The 23,002-nt window shown below is 42.2% G+C and overlaps 1 long non-coding RNA gene across 1 annotated transcript in view; it reads left to right on the forward strand.

The window, feature by feature from the left end:
- LOC133235264 (uncharacterized) overlaps positions 1-9,383 on the forward strand; it is an 88,863-nt gene extending 79,480 nt beyond the window's left edge. The window contains exons 2-3 of the long non-coding RNA XR_009732505.1: positions 2,062-2,236; positions 9,046-9,383. This is a non-coding gene — a long non-coding RNA (uncharacterized LOC133235264). The remainder of the gene's footprint in view (positions 1-2,061; positions 2,237-9,045) is intronic.
- Positions 9,384-23,002: the final 13,619 nt, after the last annotated feature.

A 23,002-nucleotide genomic window follows, 5' to 3' on the forward strand; every position in this document is an offset into this window, starting at 1 on the left:
TTTTTACACACGCGCACACGCCAGGAATAATAAATGGCAGTTTTAGGAACACATCGTATAAATGCCAATTTCCAGATGGATTTGTTTTGCTGCAAACTTAGTTAACACTTGATTCATGAAATAGCGGGTGGAGAGAAGGTGTAGAGTGAGTACTTAGACCCAAATAAGGTGCGACCTGCCAAGGGAAGGGTGGCCAAAAAGAGCTGAGAAAACTGAAGCAAGTACTCAAACTATTTTCAAAAGATAACTCATCAAAACACTACAGAGAGAAAGTGAAAGGCAAAAAGCAAACAAGCTGGTGGGTAAATGTTAACCCTTTTTAACATTAAAGCTGTAACATAAAGCTGTGAATTGGTTCTGTCTGAGACTGCCTGTTTTGTTTCTGAACGGCTGAACATGTGCAGTAAAATTAAAACCTTAAGTCTATTATATAGCTTCCTATCTTTCCCTTTCCTTGTATCCATTTTTCTTCTTTTTAAAAAAGGAGCAACTCTTAGAAAAGGCACCACTCAAGAACTCAGGAAGGCATTGGAGGGAATCTTTACCTAGTAGACTTTTTCTATATTGAGATAGGCTCAAATTTAAACCCTGAAATAGTGATTATGCAGTTGCTCTCTCCAGTTACTTGTAGGCTGATTTTCCCTGAGATACGCAGTAAGAAATGTTGAAATAATGAATAGATGATGCCTGGGAGTCAGCCTTTTGGACCTTGTGCTAATGCCAACTCTGCCTCCAACTGGACATATGATGTTGGAATCATGACGGTAGCTCTGAGCTTCATTTTCTTCATTTGTAAAGCACATGCTTCATTGGGTTTCTGTAATGACTACAGCATTCATTCATTCATTTTGCAAGTACTTATTGAGCATCTACTGTGTGCCAGCCCTGATCTCTACATTGGACTTGACAGTGTGTGTGCACACTCAATCACACAGTCATGTCCAACTCTTTGTGACACCATGGTCTGTAGCCTGCCAGGCTCTGCTATCCATGGGATTTCCCAGGCAAGAATACTGGAGTGGGTTGCCATTTCCTCCTCCAGGGGATCTTCCTGACCCAGGGATTGAATGCTAGTCTCCTGTGTCTCCTGTATTGCAGGCAGATTCTTTACCACTTGAGCTGGATAACCTAAATAAAGTCCCTGCTCTCAATGGAGCTTATAGTCAAGTGGAGAAGACAATCAACACAAAAAGAAATGTCTGTTTTTTTAGGCTAAATAGCTATCAGCAGAATTAATTGCTCTCATGTATTTAATTTGACTAAGTCACTGTTCATAATGTATGCACTTGTCCATCCTCCCCTACCCCCAGCTAATGACAACACCTTATACCTATATCCCCACCAACCCTTAGCGTTGTCCAACTTTGTGATTTTTCTGGGCTCATGGATTTAATTTGATTTTTCTGAATTTAGTAATAATTTTGAACATCTTTTTGTATCTTAGTAGTACTTTCTCTGGAGAAGGCAATGGTACCCCACTCCAGTACTCTTGCCTGGAAAATCCCATGGATGGAGGAGCCTGGTAGGCTGCAGTCCATGGGGTCGCTAGAGTCGGACATGACTGAGCGACTTCCCTTTCACTTTTCACTTTCATGCATTGGAGAAGGAAATGGCAACCCACTCCAGTGTTCTTGCCTGGAGAATCCCAGGGACGGGAAGCCTGGTGGGCTGCCATCTATGGGGTCTCACAGAGTCAGACACGACTGAAGTGACGCAGCAGCAGCAGCAGCAGCAGCAGTACTTTCTCTTATGTAAATTGCCTATTCATATCCTTTACCCATTTTCCTATGGGAATTGACATTGTGTGCATGCTCAGTCATTCATTTGTGTCCAACTCTTTGCAACCCCATGAACTGTAGCCTGTCAGGCGCCTCTGTCCATGGGATTATCCCTTCAGGAACATTGGAGTGGGTGGCCATTTCCTCCTCCAGGGGATCTTCACAATGCAGGTATTGAGCCTAATAGGAGTTATTGAATTGAGAGAATTCCTTACGTATTGGAGACCTGAACTATCTAACACGGTAACTATAATAATTTTACATTTGAATTTATGTTTTGTAGGTGAAGTCCACGGGGACAGCGGGGTGCACACACAAGCAGAGGAGATAGGTGCAGTATACAGTCCTCAGTTTCTTGCGATGCATTTGCATATAATGTCAGACAATGCCACATGAACACAGAATTCTGATGGACCAGAGACGTGTGGGAGTTCAGTGAGACTCAAAGTCATTACAAGGTGAGTGGTTTACATCTATGACTAAGTAGAGGCTAAGGCCACATTTTTCATTCAAACAGAATTAACTTCTGACAGAGAAAGAAGGCTGTGGCATTCTAAGAGACCTAAGTGACCAAGGAACCCTAACATATCCTTTCTTATTCTTGTTACTTCTCTGTGTCAGCCAACCACTTATACTGAAAATTACAGAAAAAGAAAGGGAAAGATGAGCAATCCATAGTTGTTTTTCTTAGCAGTCCTTCCTTAGTCATCCGTAAGTCATGGTAGAGAGTATTGGTATTAATAGAATATGTGAACATCAAGAAGTAAAATATAAAACAGTTGAGTTAGTTTTGTGCAGCTCTTCCATTGTTCTTATAAGAATAAAATACATATGCATGAATGAGCTACAAAATATAAATTGTATAATTTCAATGATTTTTGCACAAATGCGCTTATATTTGCACTTAAAACTACACTGTACAATATAAAGGTAAATGGTACAATTCATGTTAATAATTTAAATTTTAAATTTCTTTATATAAAGTAGCACTAAAAAGCAACTAAAGACACTATGACAAAGCAAAAGAGAAGCCAAAGAAGGAAGAAAGAGTTTTATATTTTAATATTGTTGGGAGGGAGGAAAACTTTTCCTCTTCCCTGTTAGCTTCAGTGCTTGGAGGCCTGCAAATTAAACTGACAAAAGACAGGTTAACCTAGCAAGAGGAAAGACAGATCTTTATTCACATACATATACAACAGTGCACAGAAAACTATGATGAAGAAATGGCTAGAATTTGGGATGTATATACCATCTTTACAAGGAAAAGGGTTAGGATTTCAAGGGACAGTAAATGGTAGGCCGGAGAAATATGTGGAGGGGGGGGAATTAATAGAAGGTAAGCTTTGTTTTTGTAAAGCCTACTTATACAGTTTTTTACCCCAGTGCCATCTTTCTCACCTGGTGGCAGGAGGTGAGAAGACCAAAGAAGAACAAAGAGTTCTGGTTGCTCGTACCCAGTTCTACAGGATTACGTTATCATATACTGCTGTTGCTGACCAACAATGCCCCTTGAGAGGAATTTAGGATGAAAAACAGGATGAGGTGCTCTGTGTTTTGGAAGACCAGCCCCTTACAAAGTTAGATGTGTATCTCAGGAAGTATTTTAATGAACCCAGATTTGTGCATCTTGCCGTATGTACAAAAGCACTAAAATTACTAACTTGAGAAGTCTGTTTTTTGTAACTGGCCATAATCTTTTAGAGAGAAAAATGCTTGACTGCATGTTTTCACTAGCCCAGAATCATAGGTAAGCTGGTTGCTCCCCTGCCTCTTTGGAGCAGAGCGACTGGGGGACTGTTTCCCAGGTGATAGCTGTCAGTAAGGCCCGTGCAGAAAAGTTAAACTCACAGCTCTGACGATGTGCATTTTTCCTTAAAGTCGACAGGAGTCACTGTTTGCCCCGATATAGGACATGTCCCTTGGAGGGGGGTTTTTGGCAGTTGAGTTCTTTTGGAAGCCTCTGTTTTAGACAGAAAATGAGAGCACAAACAAAACCTCTTCCTGAATCTGTTGATTCTCAGATGTTTTCAGCTCAAAGTTATATTTATGCTACAGTGGTATATTCTGAGTCTTTTCAAATAACTTGCATTTTCCCCCTGCTTTTTGGAAAGGGAAGGGATTTCACATTTCATTTTGCCCAGAACCCTGCAGCCTATGTAGCTGGCTATGGAAGTGGGGCTGGGGGAGACTAGTCCAGAATTCTACCCAGTAAGCCTGTCTCTGCCTGATGCCCAAGAGGCATCTTAATGGAATCCTAGTCTCTACAGATCTAAACCGGTAAAGTGACTGGAATTTCCCTGGCTGGCTGGCTGGATTTCTTTTGCTTTTTGCCTGTGTGTAAGAGCAAGGACCATAACTTCTAAAAGGAGCCAGTTTTTCCACTGGGCTATATAGATTGTACAACTCTAGGAGTATATACACGGACTCAACGTAGATGGTGCCCTCTAACGGTTGTGGCGTGGGGTCCCTGCCTACTTACGGCTATAGTAAGGCTACAAAACAGGAGTGGTTGGAAATTTGGTGAGAGAAATCAACTTTGGACATTTTGCCTTCAGTTCTGTCTCTCCTTCATTGACCAGCTCCAACATGACATCCTTCAATTCCACCAGATTCCCAGTTCCATTTCAGCTTGTCACTGGCAAAGGTCTTGAACGATTTCCAGGAAATTAAAATAGAATCTGGGAAATCAAATTAAGTCTAACCTTTTTTTCTTTCTTTTCCTTTGTGCTTAATCTAGTTTCACTTAACTCACAGGGTGCCTGCACCCAGCACTTCAGACCAGAGTTCCTAATGCAAAGTGGCTGCGCCTGACACTTAAACTCGGTGTGCTAGGTGCGGAAACGCTGTGCACAACACTTTAAGATGGCAGTGGCCGACCAGGCGCAGACGTGCCGCACCTGGCATTTGGATCTGGAGCCATGAGCAGCAGCACAAGAACTCCGTCCTCCAAGAACCCTATAAAGCAGCTCTGCCAACGGCCGTTTGGAAAAAAACATGTACTCTTGAGCTCAAGCTTGCACTTCTCCATTTGATCATCAAAGAATAAAACTTTGCTTTGCTTCTGAATGGAACTTGGACTCGTTTTATTGGCTCGAATGACACCAGGCAGGAGGACCCTGGGACCTGACTCAGAAGGATCAACTTTTGGCAACCCAGATGGCTTTTTCATCTGTACCAATCCACATAGCTCTGGACTCATTGGAGCTCAGGGCTCCAGTCCGTGGATGGTATAGGCTTTGAAGGTTCGCCTGGGAATGACTGCCTCTGGTCTTTGAGTACACTCTGACAGGTTAGAACAGCAACAGTCTTTAGCCAAATTCAGAACAACTCTGCCCAGCAACCTGATACCCGGGTGTGGTTCTCATACAGCATAGCCCCCAGAGTCATCTGGACTGCACTCCCTTGAGTGCAGATCATACTGTGGCATCGTTGGGGATCAGAGATTGAAACTCAGGCATGTCTCCCTGCTGCCTCTGGCTGGCCTTCCAGTGATAGAAGATACCTAGGGATGATGGGACGTGTGGATGTGAGGGAGCCGTGGCAGTCTTGCTTCTGCCTCACCAGTAGTGCTGTCCTCTCTTCAAGACACGAGTTGCCATGTCAGGGCTGGTGCCCACCTTGCAGACCTCCAGGAGCCAACAATAGCATTCTCCATGGTCACTTTCAGTTTGGTAAAGGAAAGTGGCCAGACCTGTGAGCTAGGAGATAAGACTGGGAAAATCCCAGCTAATTAGGACCCCCTGACAAAACAAAACAAGGACACTGGCTTTGAGTTGGAAGAAAAGGCACCAGGGACGCTTGAATGCAGAATGTTCCCAAGGTAGGTTCGCCTATGACTTGACCTCTTCTGGTCAGGTTGGTTTCTCTGAAGTGAGCTGGGGAGCCCTGTGAGCTGGTTGCAAGACCAGGAACCCCATCATCCAGGAACACTGTGAGCTGCTGGCAAGAACAGGAAACACCCACCGTCTGACCTCTTCTCCCTGTCTGGGATGATCCTTTCTTTATCAACTAAAGTTCCCCAGGTACATCTCCCATTATCAACACAGAATACCAGCTGCCCCAGTGATCTGGTGAGTGTTGCATGGGAACTCCGTGTACTTTTAGCTCTCACCGCAGGGAAGTCCATGAACTCCTCCTTTTTGGCTAAAAGGAGGAAAGAGAAGACCACCACTTCTGACATGTGTGCCACCCACTAACAGACCAAGGTGATGGCTAAGCTGCTCTGGCCAAGAGGCAGTCCTGTCTCACTTCCTGTGGGACATTCTGCCTATCTCAAGCACATGCCATTATACATTCAAGAAAGACCCCAGTTACATCAGAGTTCATGACATTTGGATGTTTCCTATATTGGTCTTTCAAGGAATCCATTAACAGTTTGGTGCTGGTTCCAAATTTCCCAAACCTGAATTCTTATTTGGGCCAAATCTTAAGACATTTGCTTCCCCCGCCCTCAACCAGTAGTTGGAAACATTCAAAAATAGAAGATCTAAGGTATGGGAAACCAAATGTCTACAATACAAAAGGATAGCCCCTTGGGGTGTATCCTGCAGAACTGGAGTTTTTCCAGTATTACATCAACCCCAAAACATTTTATCTTCCTATGTTTTAACTGCTTGGCCCCAGTATGGGGCTTGGAGATGGGGAAAGTTGGTCCATCAATGGGTCTCTAATAAACACCGGTTTTCAGTTGGACCTGCCATGCCAAAGACAAAAAATGGGATGAAATTCCCTATGTTTGTCTTTTTTTAAGGCCTTAGAACAGTGCCCTTCTCAGACATCCCTGGTAACCCAGTGATTAGGACTCCACACTTCAATGCAAGGAAGGGCTGAGTTCAATCCTTGCCTAGAGAACTAAAATCCCACATGCTGTGCAGCACACACACACACACACACACACACACACAAATTCCAAAGGGATGTGGGCTCTCCTCCACTGCAATAATACCAGTGCTTGACCCTCCCCCTGAGAACCTTGATATCTTCATTAATCCTTCTTCTACTCTTCCCTCCCTACCCTCTTCCTTCCTGTGTCCCAACCTGGGCCCTAGGCCCCAGGGATTCCCTCCATACAAGTCTCCTCTGCCATAGCCCAGTTAATCAACTACACAAAGTGGGACTGATTACTAACCAGGGTCCAACAACCCACCAGGGAAAGTACAAAGGACCTACCTCCTTTTGAGGCAGGTTCCCAGTGGAGAAGGAGGGCTTATCTAGGTACATATCCCACTTACCACTTCTGATCTGTATAACTGGAGAAGTACATACATGAATCAATAAAAAACAGTACCTTCTCCATCAAGAGGCTTTGCTGGGCACTGCCCCTATTAGGGCCTTATCAGACCATGGTAATCAGCCTGTAATACCGTTGTTCTCCCTGTAAGGAAACCCAGTGGGGAATACTGGATGGTACTGAAAGCCACCGAGGGCACACATCCCATCTACACCCTCCAGGCTGCTCTGCTGTCCACAGGGGCCTGGTAGTCTGTGTTACATTTTAAAATGCCTTTGTGGGCTTCCTTGATGGTCCAGTGATAAGAATCTACCTGCCAATTCAGGGGACACGGATTCAATCGCTCGTCCGGTAAAATCTCACATGCTGTGGATCAACTAAGCCCATGTGCCACAACTACAGAACCTGTGCTCCAGAGCCTACGTACCACAGCTACTGAAGCCCAAATGCCTACAGCCTGTGCCACACAAGAGAAGCCATCGCAATGAGAAGCCCACAATTTGAGAAAGCCCTCTTGCAGTCATGAAGACCCAGCACAGCCTAAAATAAGTAAAAAAAAAAAAAACCTTAAAAAAAAAAAAAAGACATCGTCTTCTGTATTCCATTAGCCCAGAGTGACAAGACATTTTGGCTTTTGAATGGCAGGAGTCAGACACACAGGAAAACAACGGTACTGCTGGAGAGTCCCGTCTGAAGTGCTCAAAAATTCCTGCACCATCTTTGGGGAAGCTTAAGCAAAAGACCTAAGAGATCAGTAGGTGGATGACATTCTAAATTCCTGTGTGGCAGGCCCATTACCCAAGCCCAAGAGAAGGAACAGCCGTTGCAATGGAACAACTCAGGCGTATCCTCCAGGTAGAAGAAACCATGAAAGCTCTCATGGAATATGGTCCTCAGGTGCTCTGGCACCCACCAGCCTGGCCCCACATGGCTCCCAGCCTGAGACCTAAAAGCCTGACAAACCATCAGCCGGCAAGGCCCGTTCACTCCTGAATGGAATGGGCTCCACTTGTGATCCCATCACCCATTCTGTCCTGAAGCTGCTGGGGTTCACTCCATGGAGACATAGCACTTGAGTGAAGAGACAACCCCCCCCTTGCCCCCCGAACCCCCACCACCAAGCACCAAACTCCAGAGAGAGACCCTTGGGCAACAACGGACACTCTTGACTAACTGCTTCTGGGAACCTCTCTCTAATCTGAAGCTTCTCTTCTGGAAAACAAGAGAGATGTGACCAGGAGATAAAGGGCCTGGCAATGAACATAGCATCAGAGTGCTCTGCAGACATGCTATAGATCTAGATACCAGAGTCTTTAGGAAAAATTTGACTGCAGGAAGCAGCTACAGGAGACCACTCCCCTTGAGAGCCCCTCAAGAATGAGGAGCAGAGCGAAAGCCAGATGAGGGATTTGTCACTGGCAAAGCCCATTAACAATTTCCAGAGAATAAAAGTAGAATCTGGGTAATAAAATCTGACATTTTTTTCTCTTTCTTTTCCTTTGTGCTTAGTCTAGTTTCACTAGCTCATAGGGGGCCACATGCAGAGGCCTTGGCCAGCACTTAAGACCAGAGCTCCTGGCGCTTAATGGCTGTGCCGACCCCTCAGCTGAGGGCTGTGTGCAGAAGCCGCGGGACGCTCAATTCAAGATGGCGGCAGTGGGCTGTGTGCAGAGACGCTGCGGCCGGCACTGTGACTGGGACCCACAAGCAGCACAGTAGTGCCTGCCTGTGTCCTCCTCTACGCCCGAGCCACAAGAAGTTTGCCTGTCCCTGGGAACAAGAACTCTATAAAGCAGCCCTACCCAGGCCTTTCTGGACTGCGTGTGCTCTAGAGCCAGAGCTCACCCCTCTTCATTCTTTGATCTAAGACTGGAACTTACCTTTTCTTCTGAACTGAACCTGGGTCTCGTTGTACTGGCTTAAGCAACTCCACTAGGGAAGACCCTTGTTGAAACACACTGACGTTTTCTCCCTCTTGTAAATTCCTCTGTGTTGTATTTCTGTCCCTATAACTCTGATTTTTTTTTTCTTTTTTAGTTATCACCAGGCCAAGGTGTGAAGCCTTGTACCAAGACCACAGAAGTGGAGCCCAGAACCAGTCACCTCTGAAGCTAACTGAGTCCCTTTGTAACTGTTGCCAAAAGCCCCTGATCATCCCTAATAAGCTTCCTGACTCCAAATTAGGCAAAGGTGCCCACTCCAGTGAACATGCTGTAGCCCCCTAACCAATCACCTAATGCCACGCTTCCGGGAGGAATTTTCTTTGTCTTGAGGCTATAAAAATTGGCTGTTGACTCACGAAAACAGTCGACTCTCCCTGGTCTGTGAGGAGGTTGGCCCACTGTGCTCGCAGTGCCCACCTTATCTCTACTCTTTGTTCTTAATAAACTCACTCCCTTCTGAAATGCTATGTGTCTGGAAATTCTTTTTGAACCTGTGTTTGGACTGCATCAACAAAAATATTTTTTTCTTTAAAAAATGGAGCACAGTGTACATAATATTTGGTTAGCTACTTTTATTTTTTTATTTTATTTATTTTTTTTGGTTAGCTATTTTTAAACTTAATATTTCATCAACAGTTTTCCAGTCCTTAAATATTTTTTCCTACACTAATATAATCGCTGCAAACTATTCCATTGTTAATAATAGGTACTTTTTAAAAAAAAGTATCAATCCTGGGACTTCCTTGCCAGTCCAGTTATTAATAAGATTCTGTGCTTCCACTACAGGAGGCAAGGGTTCAATCCCTGGCTGGGGAACTAAGATCCCGCATGCCAAGCAGTGCAGCCTAAAGTAAAGGTAATAGGGAATGATTAAAAAAGTATGACTCTTAACTACTCTCTGCTGAGTAGTTTTTCACTACAATAATGGCTTCCGTGAAATCCCTGTAGGCAACTTTATTCACACATCTGTGACTATTTTCTGAATGTCTCCCTGTTTAATCTTGTACACATACAGATCATTTCTCTTATTAGCCAAGTTTTGAACTTCTTGAGATCAGCATTCAGGTCAGTCCATCTCTGTTTTCCTCAGAGTGCTTTAAAATGAAGAGGCTTAAAAACGAAATAGTTTATTGGTATGCATTCTTCCTTAAACAGAATAAAAAGATAGCAAGATAGGAAAAGAGGTCAAGTTCACCAATTTATGGCTGACTTTAAAACTGGGTATACCTCAGTCTTCTGCCACGTGGGCTCTGTGGAGTCCCACCCCCATCCCACCCTTGTCTTTTCATTTTTGGAGTAAAAACAGCTGGCCACGTTTTAAATTGATTCACACAATTTATTTCACCAGCCTCTAAGTCTCAAACTGTTTCTGGATCTGCATCAGTGTCTCCGCTGGTAGTCAGTGGGGGCTGTACCTATGCATGGGGGAATGTAATCTACCCTTGAGTCATTATGTTCAAATGATTCCCCATGTTGAATTGTTTAGTGTGAAATAGGATTGTTTGCATTCCATTTACTCTTTACTGTGTTAATTAGGGTGACCTCCAGCTTGAATTCACCAACTGTTGGATTTTATTATATTTTTCCAGGAATTCCTCCTGTGATAAGGTTAACTTAAAATATTGCATTTCCTGGAAGATGACATAAAATTCATTCTCCTTTAGAAAAAGTAAGCCCAGGTCTTCACTGAAGAACTATGAACCAAATTCTAGGAACAATGGAGTTGTGTTCTTGCGGACTCTTTCCTCCAGTGCTGCATGTAAATATACGGCATAAAGCAGCCCTGCCTCAGTCTAGGGTTCTAGGGCCTGTCTCCAGGGGAAATCAGGGCTTTATTTAATGAAACTTTACTTTTTAGTATTATTTCTCTTGAGTCCTGAAGTTAATGTGTGAATCTGCCTTTCTATATTCTTCCTATAAAGTGAAACCAAAACACAACAGTGGGTGAAATATTGTGAACCGTATTGCATGGCTTGATAAATGCACCTGATCTTTATATTTCTGCCTGTGGATTCAGCTTCATCTGGCCCCTCCTTAGGATTCAAGACAACTATAGGATGAAATTATAAGGCCTTGGGATGAAGTAATTATAAGGACTCTTCCCTGCCCCCTAGCGTCTCAACCCTCCCTAGTTTCTATGGGGTGAGATAGCTTCTACTTCTATTATTTGTTTATGCTGCAAGTCATGTGGGATCATGTGGGATCATAGTCCCCCCTTAGTGGGTGTAAGGGGATCGAATTTACAACCCCTGCATTGGAAGCGTGGAGTCTTAATCACTGGACCATCAGGGAAGTCCCCTACTTTCTAATTGATGTCTGTAGCTACCATCAGGTCTTTGTTGTTGAATTTACTGTTTAATGCTTAACTTGATCTCCTAATCTTGGATATCCTCTGTCAACTTCACTCTCAATTTAACTTTAAATCTCTCTTTACTTGTCTGTAAGTGTGAGTTTCTCCCATCCTCTATCCCTCACCCATCACAGAGAATCATGATTTCGGTGGTAACCCTCACAAATTCTGAAGTCCTCTACACACACAAACATTGCCATGTCTTGTGTGATGTTTCCCTTCCTCCCTTTGTTTGGAATGCTCCTCCCCACGTCTCCTAATACTGTTTTTTCTTCATGTTTTTGGACTCAGCCTAAGTATCATTCCTTGGAGAGGCTTTTCTAGACCACCTAGTGTGGTGATGTACATATATCCAACTGATCAGAAGAGACTCCAGTATTAACATATTGTTTTCTTGTACTGAGGCTAACCAGGGGAATCTCTTTTTTTTTTTTCATTTTTTTATTTTATTTTTACAATATTGTATTGGTTTTGCCTTACATTGACATGAATCCGCCATGGGTGTACATGTGTTCCCCATCCTGAACCCCCCCCCCACCTCCCTCCCCATCCCATCCCTCTGTATCATCCCAGTGCACCAGCCCCGAGCATCCTGTATCATGCATCGAAACTGGACTGGTGATTCGTTTCATATATGATAATATACATGTTTCAATGCCATTCTCCCAAATCATCCCACCCTCATCCTCCCCCACAGAGTCCAAAAGACTGTTCTATACATCTGTGTCTCTTTTGCTGTCTCACATACAGGGTTATCGTTACCACCTTCTTAAATTCCGTATATATGCGTTAGTATACTGTACTGGTGTTTTTTTCTTTCTGGCTTACTTCATTCTGTATCCAACTCTTAACTGACCCATTATTTGATCAGGCAATAATGACAAAATGTAAATAAATATTTGTGCATTTGCTCCTTCTGTGTATATTCCCTGATGGAATGCAGTTTCCATGAGAGCCAGAATTTTTCTGTCTTTGTCACTGTCAGGGAGGAAAAACTTTTACTCTACCCTCTTAAATTCAGTGGTTGAGGGCCTGTGAATTAAACTGACAGAGATTAGCACTAGAAAAGACAGATTTTTATTCATTTATAGATGTGGGAATTAACAGAAAAAATGTGACTCAACAAACAGCCAAAGATAGGGGCTTATATATTTACTGAATAATGGGAAAGGGAGGGGAGACAAAAGATTTAATGGGAAGAACAAATGAGTTTTCTTCAGGAAAGATGGATGGGCTTTTAGGAGAACAAAACGGGAGATAGAAAATTTGTGATTATGTTTGTTAATGCAGGTGCAAGTACTCACCTCCCACTTCTTTCTAGTTAGTAAAAGCCACCCCAAGAGAAGATTTGTGGCAATTCTGCTCTAAGTTCCCTTCTTCAGAGTGAAGCTGCCCCAAAGTGTATTTATGACAGCCTCATTTCCAGGAGTGTCTGCCTTTAATCAGGTAAGTGAAGCTCCAAAACAGGTTGCTTTCTGGGGACTTGCCTGGTGGTCTGTCTAGTAGCTAAGACACTACCCTCAAGATCTGGGTCTTATCCCTGGTCAGGGAACTGGATCCTACATGCTTCAACCAAGAGTGCATCCCACAACTAAAGATCCCGCGTGCCACAACTAAGACCGGGCACAGCTAAGTAAATAAAGGCTTCTTTCTGGATCTGTTCAATCTCAAACGTCTTTAGTTCAGTTGATCTTCACATCAGCTCTGAGAGTCTGAGTGGGTCTGCACATCACCTAGCACCCAATATTGATATTATGCCTTAGTTACCAGTGGTACTCAGCAAATACTTGTTAAAACATGAATAAATGAAGCGATGAGTAGAGTGTTCACTCTTTGCTTATGTGACCAGTTCCCAACTCATTGTGATTGCTTGGTCAAGGCAAATGGCGTGCGTGTGTGTGTGAGAGAAAGCTCAGAAAAAATACATTCACAGCGACCTGGATTCCTTAATTTTATAGTTTAAAATATGTTTTTTTTGTTGTTGTTGTGGTTGTTGAGTTGATGAGTCCCATGACATGAAGCAGATGTACCTTTTAGGTAAGATTCTTGATATGGACCTTCTCTGCCATTTTCCTTTTTGTATTACAGGATGAAACAGTTTTCTGTACATGGTAGTTCACTAGAAGGAAATACTTTTTATTTCTCCCAACCCTAGAAATCACCTTGGGTGGGCAGCTGCTGATAGTAAAGGTTCTGAGAGTTCTCTAAGGGACTCTGAGGGTGAAATCCTTACTGGTGAGCAGTTGGGTATGTTCTCAGGAGCATCGTGGAATGGGCTGAGAGGAAAGCTTCCTTCCATGGCCCTGTCTCTTTTTGAAAGTTTAATAAATAACAATGACAGCTACTGTCCTGTTATCTACTGGGATGAGATTTTTCAAGGGAATTCCCTGGTTGTCCAGTGGTTAGAACTCTGTGCTTTAACTACCAAAGGCATGAATTCAGCCTGTGGTCAGGAAACTTACGATCCTGCAAACCGTACAGTGTGTCAAATGAGATGAACTGTTTTTTTCCTTTCATGGAAACTTCAAGCATACACAAAGTAGTATCCACATATCATGCACCCATATATACCATCACAGTTAACAGTGATTTTGTACTTGGAGAGTCTTGTGTCAGCTTCCCACCCCTCACCCTCTATTTCCCTTACATTCCTCAACCTCTCCCCTCATCACATGATTTTAAAGCAATATATATTATTTCATCTTTAATACCTCATATATTTAACAGACGAGCTTACATTTCAATAATTGTATTATTTTGGGTGGGTTTGTTGTTAGGTTTCTTATTGGTACATTACATATAAAATTTACCATTCTTACCATTTTTAGGTATATGATTCAGTAGTGTTAAATACGGAGAAGGCAATGGCACCCCACTCCGGTACTCTTGCCTGGAAAATCCCATGGACGGAGGAGCCTGGTAGGCTGCAGTCCATGGGGTCGCTGAGGGTCGGACACGACTGAGCGACTCCCTTTCACTTTTCACTTTCATGCATTGGAGAAGGAAATGGCAACCCACTCCAGTGTTCTTGCCTGGAGAATCCCAGGGATGGGGGAGCCTGGTGGGCCCCCGTCTACGGGGTCTCACAGAGTCGGACACAACTGAGGCAACTTAGCAGCAGCAGCAGCAGTGTTAAATACACTCACAGTGCTGTGCAAGCATTACCACCATCCATCTCCAGAACTTCATCTTCTCCAGATGAAACTCTGTACCCATTAAACAGTGACTCCTTATTCCCCCAACCCCTCAGCCTCTGGCAAACACCATTCTACTTTTTGTTTATATGAATTTGACTACTTTAGTACCTTACGTAAGTAGAGTCATACAATATTTGTCCTTTTGTGACTGGCTATTGGTGTAATGTTTTTAAGGTTCATCCTGGTGTAGCATATGCCAAAATGTCCTTCCTTTTTCAGGCTGAGTAATATTCCACTGTATGTGTATACCATATTCTATTTTTCCATTCTTCAGGCAGTGAGTTCTTGGATTGTTTCTGTTCTTTAGCCATTGTGAGTAATGCTGCTGTGAACATGGCTGTGCCAGTATCTGCCCGAGCCCCTCTGCCGGGGTCCAGCCCCAGCTGATCCGGGGTATTCGAAGGAGAGACGGCATAGGCAACCTATTTATTTAAATATTTATCAAAGATATAAAGAGTAATAGAATAAGGATAGCTCAGTGAGGAAATTCAGTGGAGAAAAGAGGCTGAATAATTCAGCCAGAAGGTAAGAGAAAGAACTACATGGTGAGACCAAGTTTCGGTGAACAAGGCCCGCACTTTATTTTCCAAAGTAGTTTTTATACCTTAAGTTATGCATAGAGGATAATGGGGGAAGGGGTAGAGTCATGCAGCAAGCCAGGCTTTCTTCCTGCAAACTTATCATATGCAAAAGCTTAGGTGATTTGCATCATCTTTTGGCCTGGAGGCCTGTTAACATTTTAAGACCCTTTCTTCAGAAAACTTATTTTTCTCTAAAGGTGATTGGTCAGGAGCCACCCTCCAAAAGCATTAGATAAAGTTGCATTCCTACAGAGCAAAGGTGTGGTGGGCTAGAACAAGAAAAAGAATTAACTCAAGGGTCCCAGGTTACAAACATTAAAGCTACTATTTACACCAATTATATTAATCAATACACTGCCAGGGACACAGCAGGTAAGGGATATGGAGACTTAGCAGCAAACATTGGCCCAGTAAGTGAAAAACCCTTCACCAATACAATTTCTAATCAATCTTTTAACTGCTCAAAGGAATCTGTGTTTAGACAGTTTAGAACATCTCCTGCCTCTCACAGTTGGGAGGCTCTGAACAATCACATGTGGCTGGAAAAACCTATTCAGGCAGGCTAGAGGATTTCCAAAGGAGTTTGTAGGTTAAACACTGTCACACCCAGGAATTATTAACTGGAGCTGTAAGCTAACTCTTTTTTCAGACAGAGGTAGTGGGGGACAGCCCCCCATAAAGTCAGAGGTGTAGGTGAAAGCACAAAGCAGAAAGTAGGCAGACTCTGGTTTTGGGGGTAGATACTCGAGAATTTCCAAGGGGACTCCTGAGGCTGGATCCCGCCTTTGCGTATGCCGAGCCTCCTTCCTCATGACCTTTGTCATGGGTGGAGCTCCTCACGCTGGCTCCCAGCAGTGATAGAATTCCAGTTGAGCTATTCCAGATCCTGAAAGATCATGCTGTGGAAAGTGCTGCACTCAATATGCAATATGCACTCAATATGCAATAGGCCGGCTCCCGGCACCCCTCCTTTCAGTTCCTTTGGGTATATGCTCAGAAGTGCAATTGCTGGATCATTTGATAATTCTGTGTTTAATTTTTTTAAGGGAGCACACGTTCTTAAAAAAAACACTGCCACAGTTCTATTGGGCTTCTCCAGTGGCTCAGCGGTAAAGAATCCACCTGCAATGCAGGAGACCTGGATTTGATCCCTGGGTCAGGAGATTCCTCTGAAGGAGGGCATGGCAACCCACTGCAGTAATCTTGCCTGGAGAATCCTGTGCACAGGAACCTGGTGGGCTCCTATAGTCCATAGAGTTGCGAAGAGTCGGACACGACTGAGTGACTAACACTTTGATCTTAGAGTGATGTCAGTGTTCAATAAGTGTTTGATGGTGGTGATGACACTGATGACAACCTCAGGGATGACTACTGACTGTGGCCTGGGTAGGTCTCTGTACTGTTAGCCTTTGAATGGGCAGGCTTCCTGGAAGCTCTGAGGATAAGGGCAAGGATTCCTGCTGGGCTGATTTCACTTCAGGGAGAGAATGAATTCAGCAGTGTGGGCGTGGATTCTCAGCAAGGTTCCCAAATGCCAAAGGGTAATTTTGTACTGTAGGACCTGTGTCTGCCCAAGCATCTCTTCCTCTCTAGGCAGTTAGTCAGCTTCTTTAGATAAGAATCTCTAGTTTTTCAGCCTGGGGGCAAAATACTGCAGTTGGAAAGGGCAGCAGGAGGGCAACACTGAGCTTTACTTGCTTGGGGACGGGAGGACTTGCAAGGCAGTGTGGGAGCTACAATTGCTCCATCAACCTAGTGCTGGTCTGTTTGCAGCAGGATTGGGAAGGGAAAAAGTGAGAGAGGGAGCCAATGGGAATAGTCCTTCCAAAAATACTTTCAGTCAAACTCTTTCTCATTCCCAGCCTCTGCTGACTCAGCCCATCCTGACTGGTTTCTTTAGGGCTCCCCTAAGTCATGTCTCCCTTCTGTGGAGTCGCCTCTGGGCAAACTCTGTAGCGACTCCCTTGCTCTTTCTTTGTCCATCAACAGCCTCCTACCCTCAACCCATCCATCAGAAATTTGTCCAGGTGCCTTATTCATTGATGGCCTCCTTTCTGTGCTTGTCTTGGTTATGGGTTCATTCTTTCACTATCATTTATTGGATTTTGACAGGGAGAGATGATAAATGCTGATGGTCAACCCTCTGTTCCTAGTGGATGCACTTCTACAGATGTCTAAAAATACCTTTCACTTGAATATTCCATTTCTAAGAAAACAATCTATTCTCTGGTGTCAGAAGTGAAGGGCAAGGCTGTACTGCTGGTAAAGAATTATCTAAATCAAGTATGAGCAGTGACAGTTGTCCAGGACATGTTTCTGTTATTAAACTCGCTTTGCTGCCTTTGTTTATGGCTTCAGCAAACCTGGACTCTAGTCCTGGCCCAGCTCGAGCCACTGAGAATATTTCAGTTTGCTCTCTGCCCACTGATCTCTGGCATCTTAAGACCAAGTTTTCTATCTGGGAACTGAACACAGCCAATAACCATTTTTAACCTTTTAAGTAAGTTGATTACAAATGCGCATGTTATTGGAACACAGTAACCAGTTTTGCTTCCTACCTTTATCACTCAGTTTTAGAACAGCTGGGAATCTGAAATAGACTCAAATCTTTCATAGTCAACTTAGAAACACTATTGAAGTCATACAACAGTTCCCCAGACTGTGGAACAGACTACAGAAAGCTAGAAACCCTGGCATCCAAAGTCACCTATTCCTCTATTTGGGAGGCAATATGAAATGTGAACAGAAACTCTGCCAGGACATAACATAGGCTGAAGGTCAGGGTTAACTGAAAATTATTGCTTTTGTAGAATCATTTTCTTAGCCTTCTCTTAGCTCTAGTTAAACATACTTTGGGTGTATCTCTTCCTGGCTTTGCGTGTTAATTTTGCATTTGTATTTAAGAGCAGAAAAAAGGGAGGGGGAAGCCTAATGAGGAATAAATAATGGAGAAGGGTTAAAAACTGTAAGTGTATTGGACCTTATAGGCTTATATAATCCACGGGTCATTTCTGTAGTATACTGTTACGACTCCAAAGAGCCATTGTGCTAACGTGGCAGCTGATGGTCTTACTCAGAGACTCTGCATACTAAATGTCCTTATGAAATTGGGAATGAAATATGAGAGCCAAGCATGGCCAATAACCGTTTTTAAAAATAATGAAGTACTCTACCACCTCATTCTTCCACCAGCCCCCACCAAAGCCATGAAGAGCTGAGTCAATAGAATAAACTAATTGCTTGAAAATGTAACTTTAAAAAGAAGAACTCTGTGTGTGTAGTGGGAAAAAAAACCCAAAACCTGAATAGGGCTCATATTTTGAAGCAAAAAAACATATTTTAGCACTTGGGGAAAATGAATGAGCCAGTGCCACATTTCGTTTCAGCAGCTGCTGTTTAAGCCTTGGAAATTAAATCATAGACACCCTGGGCTTTAGAGAAGGGATGGAGGTGGGGTCCTGGCTTTGCCAAGGCACTTTGGGCCTAAAGTAGCAACACACTGCTTGGCCTTGCTGGAGAATAGACTGCCAATTGTGCCAAATTATATGATGCTTTTGAGATGTTCACAAATAGCCCATTACACTTTTCACAGCGTTCCTTCATTAAGCCCGCAGAATTGTTTCTTTATGTTTTCCTCATAATAGCTTCTGAAAGGTCAAGAATAGTTTACTTGACTTTCTGGTGCCCTTTGGGGAATAATGCCATTAACCATTTGTGGCCTCTGCTCTTCCAAGCTGACATTTGCTCCAGGGTCACTCACTGGTTGTCAAGACTGGGTCTTCTCCTTTTCCCAACATGGACAGACAGACAGACACACACACACACACACACACACACACACACTCCCCCTCAGGTGGGGACAGGAACTGGAACTGGAAGAAGGGTTCTGGAATCCCTGGCAGTTGAGATTATGTTGCCTTTCTGTTAGAGGTGATGTTGAGATCTGGTAGCATTTGGAAAGCAGTAGAGGGTGCTGGTGGACTCCCCAGGTGGCGCTAGGGGTAAAGAACCTGCCTGCCAATGCAGGAGAAGAAGTAAGAGACTTTGGTTCAATCCCTGGGTTGGGAAGATCCCCTGGAGAAGGAAATGGCAATTCCCTCCATTATTCTTGCCTGGAGAATCCCATGGACAGCTGGCGGGCTACAGACCATAGGGTCACACAGAGTCAGACACGGTTGAAGTGACTTAGTACACAGAGGGTGCTGGTATTGAGGATTAGATCGTGTGAGTTCAAATCCACATCTGCTTCTGAGCTGGATGACCTGAGGCAAGTCATCTTACCTCTCAAAGCTCAGTACAATGGAAACAATAGTATAAAATACCATGTCAGAAGGTGCTTTCCAGACATGGAGTAGGCATACTCTTTGTTTCTTCAAGACAAAAACAGCCAGCCTTGGAAGCCTGCTAAGGGTAGGCCTTGCTGGGCAACATCACATATACACACTCTTCCATTACCAAGCTGATAGCTCCCAAACTTCACCCAGATCCATAAGGAGGCAGTAACATTTGTCAAATGCTATCTGTGTGCCAAGGACTTACATCTGTTTCTTATTTAATTCTTTATATGTTACTGTAAAATAGGTATTATTATTGCTGTATTTAACATGATGAAACTGATACTCAGGGCTAATAGTAAGGGCTACCATTTATTGATTGTTTACCATGTGCCAGATGGCTATGTTAGATACTTACTTTTATCTGTTCTCTTCTCAGTGCTCAATTTAGTCATTTCCTTTCCTTTTTTTTTTTTTTTTTTTGCTGTTATGAATAGTTCTCTTGTGGACCTTCTCAAACACATCTTCATGGGCACATAAAGAGGATTTTCTCTCAGGAATTCACACTCGGCAGTAGAAATGCTGGATTGGAGATAAATGAATGTTCAGCTTTACCAAATAATATGAAATTATTCTCCAAAGTGACTGTAATAACGTATACTCCCACCAGAATGTGTAAGCTTTCCTGTTGACTTGCATCCTCCCTTACTCTTGGTATTCTTGTTTTTTTTGTTTGTTTGTTTGTTTTTTAAAGCAATTTCCTTCTCCAGGAGATCTTCCCCATCCAGGGATTGAAACTGGGTCTCCTGCATTGTAAGCAGGTTCTCTACCATTGGAGCCACCAGGGAAGCCCCTTTCTTAAGCTGTTAGGTATAAAATGGCATTTTGATCTTGATCTGTATTTTCTGATTGCTAATAAGGTTGATGGCCTCTTTTTGTATCAATTGGCCATAAATGTCTCCTTTTCTGTGAGATGTCTGTTCATGTCTCTTGCTTTTCTATTGATTTGTTTGCTTTCTCCTATTGGTTTGTAGGGAAGTATTTGATATATATATATATGTATTTTACTCTAATCTGTTGGTGGTGATGATAGTTAATTTTATGTGTCAACTTGACTGGGCCAAAGGATTCACAGATAGCTGATAATATATTTCTGGGTGTGTCTGTGAGGATGTTTTTGTAAGAGATTGGCGTGTGAATGCATACACTGAGTATAAGATCACCCTCTTTGGGTGGGTGAACATCACATAATCCTTTGAGGGACTAGATAGAATGAAAATGTAAAGAGAAAATTTGCTCTCTGTTTGTGTTGGGTCATCCATCATTTCCTGCTCTAAGACATCTAGGTTCCTGGTACTCAGGCCCTCAGGAACAGACTGAATTACATCACCAGCCTTTTTGAGTCTCCAGCTTGCAGAAGGCAGACTGTGAGACTTCTGAGCTGCCATAATCATGTGAGCCAATTCCTGTCATAAATCTCCTCATATGTACACACATCTCCTTTTTGTTGGAGGACCCTGACTAATATGGTGTTGGTATCCTTTCAGATATTTTCTCCCTGCTTTTGACTTGTCTTTTCACTTTCTTTAGGGTATTCTTAGCATAAGTTCTTAGTTTTAATGGAATTGAGCTTATCAGTCTTTTCTTTAATGATTAGCACTCTTTATATCTAATTAAGAATTTCTCTCAATCTTTTCTGTTTCCCTCTGGAGTTTCAGTCCTTACTCTATCTGTAATTGACTTTTGAGTATGATTTGAGTTAGGGATCCAAAATCATATTTTTCTATTATGGATAACTGTTTTTTTTTTTTCAGTTCAATGTATTGAATGATCTCGCCTCCTCCCCTGATCCCACATGGCTACCACATTGCCTCTCATATATCAAATTTCTATGTGTATTTCTACACTTTGTATTGTGTTTCTTTGGTCAGTTTGTCTATTCCTGAGCCAGTATACATGGTTACTATGACTTTATAAATCTCATTATCTTGCATAACAATCCCCACTCTTTTTTCTTCTTATTACAAATTAGTAAATTGTCCATTTTTAGACAAATTAACAGGTACAGGAAATTCCAGAGAAATTAAAGTATTTATAATTTCATTAGCCAAGTATAACAACAGTTAACATCTGGTATATATATTTTCTACACTATACAAATACTTGTATGAAAACATCCACATACATGTACATAAAACACGCACATTTATACTTTAACAAATTTAAAGTCAATATTGATTGCTTCCTCTATTTAAGGCTTTATGTCTAAGGCTTTGTTGTTGGTAAAGATAAGAAAGAATATTTAGGAAATATGATAAGGTTTAAGATACTAATAAGAATGTTAGGAGGAAATTTGTTTTCAATTTGGCAGCTAATGTGATTCCTCTTTGGTACCTTGGTCAAGGAAAGCATTTATTTTGAATCCCTAAGCGTTACTACTGCCTTAAACTAAGAAAATAAATCTCTCTCCATCCCTAAAGTAATACACTTATCCTCTAGCAAACTACTATTTACTTGTTTAATAAAACAAGAAAACACAGTATATTACATTTTTAAAGAATTATATCTTGGCATTAAAATTAGATTTGGGGTTGAGTCCTCAGTTTGCCCCTTATTACCACTTTGACCTTAAACAAGTCACAGAATTTCTTGTAGTCTCAGTTTCTTCATCTTTAAAATGATTGTTATATCTACCTTGCAAAGTTGCCAAGAATATTAATGTATTTTTTAAAAGCTTCATAAAATGCTTTCACTTTTAAATTTTTAATTAGTTTTTATTTTATTATAAAGGTAATAGGAGCTTCTTAGAAAGTTTTTGAATAATAGAGAATGATAATAATAATGAATAATAGTACAGAATAATAATACAGTGAAAAAGGTTCCTTGCCTCTAGATGTATATTCTTCCCCCTAAGTCAATTGCACTCTCTTGAAGAAACAAGATTAAATTCTCATTACACACAATTATTCAGAACATCCTAAAATTTTCCATGACAAGCAGAAATTGTGATGATTTTATATAAACATCTTATACAGGTAAGCTAAAATTGTTCAGAACATTTCATTTTTTTAGGATAGCTTTCATTTCAAAGTTTTTCTGTTTTTTGTTTTTTGTTTTTTTAGAGAAAAGCTTAACAAATGGAACTATTCAAATTAAGAAGAGGAGGCTATCATCAAAAAGTCTACAAACATAAATGCTGGAGAGGGTATGGAGAAAAGGGAGCCCTCCTACACTGGTGGTGGGAATGTAAATCAGTACAGCCACTGTGGAGAACAGTATAGAGGTTCTCTAAAAAACTGCAAACTACTGTACGATCCAGCAATCCCACTCCTGGGCATATATCTAGAGAAAACCATAATCTGAAAAGATATGTGCGCCCCAATGTTCATTGCAGCACTGTTTTTACAATAGCCAAGACATGGAAGCCTAAATGTCCATCGATGGAGGAATTGATAAGGAATTGATAAAGAAGACATGTCATATATACACAGTGGAATATTACTGATCCATAAACATGAAAGTCATTTGCAGCAACACAGGTGAACCTAGAGATGATCATACTAAGTGGAGTAAGTTAGAGAAAGGAAAATGCCCTTTTCCTTCCATATATATCACTTATATGTGGAATCTAATTTTAAAAAATGACACA

Source organism: Bos javanicus, chromosome 22 (genome assembly GCF_032452875.1).
Source record: "Bos javanicus breed banteng chromosome 22, ARS-OSU_banteng_1.0, whole genome shotgun sequence".
Taxonomy (NCBI): domain Eukaryota; kingdom Metazoa; phylum Chordata; class Mammalia; order Artiodactyla; family Bovidae; genus Bos; species Bos javanicus.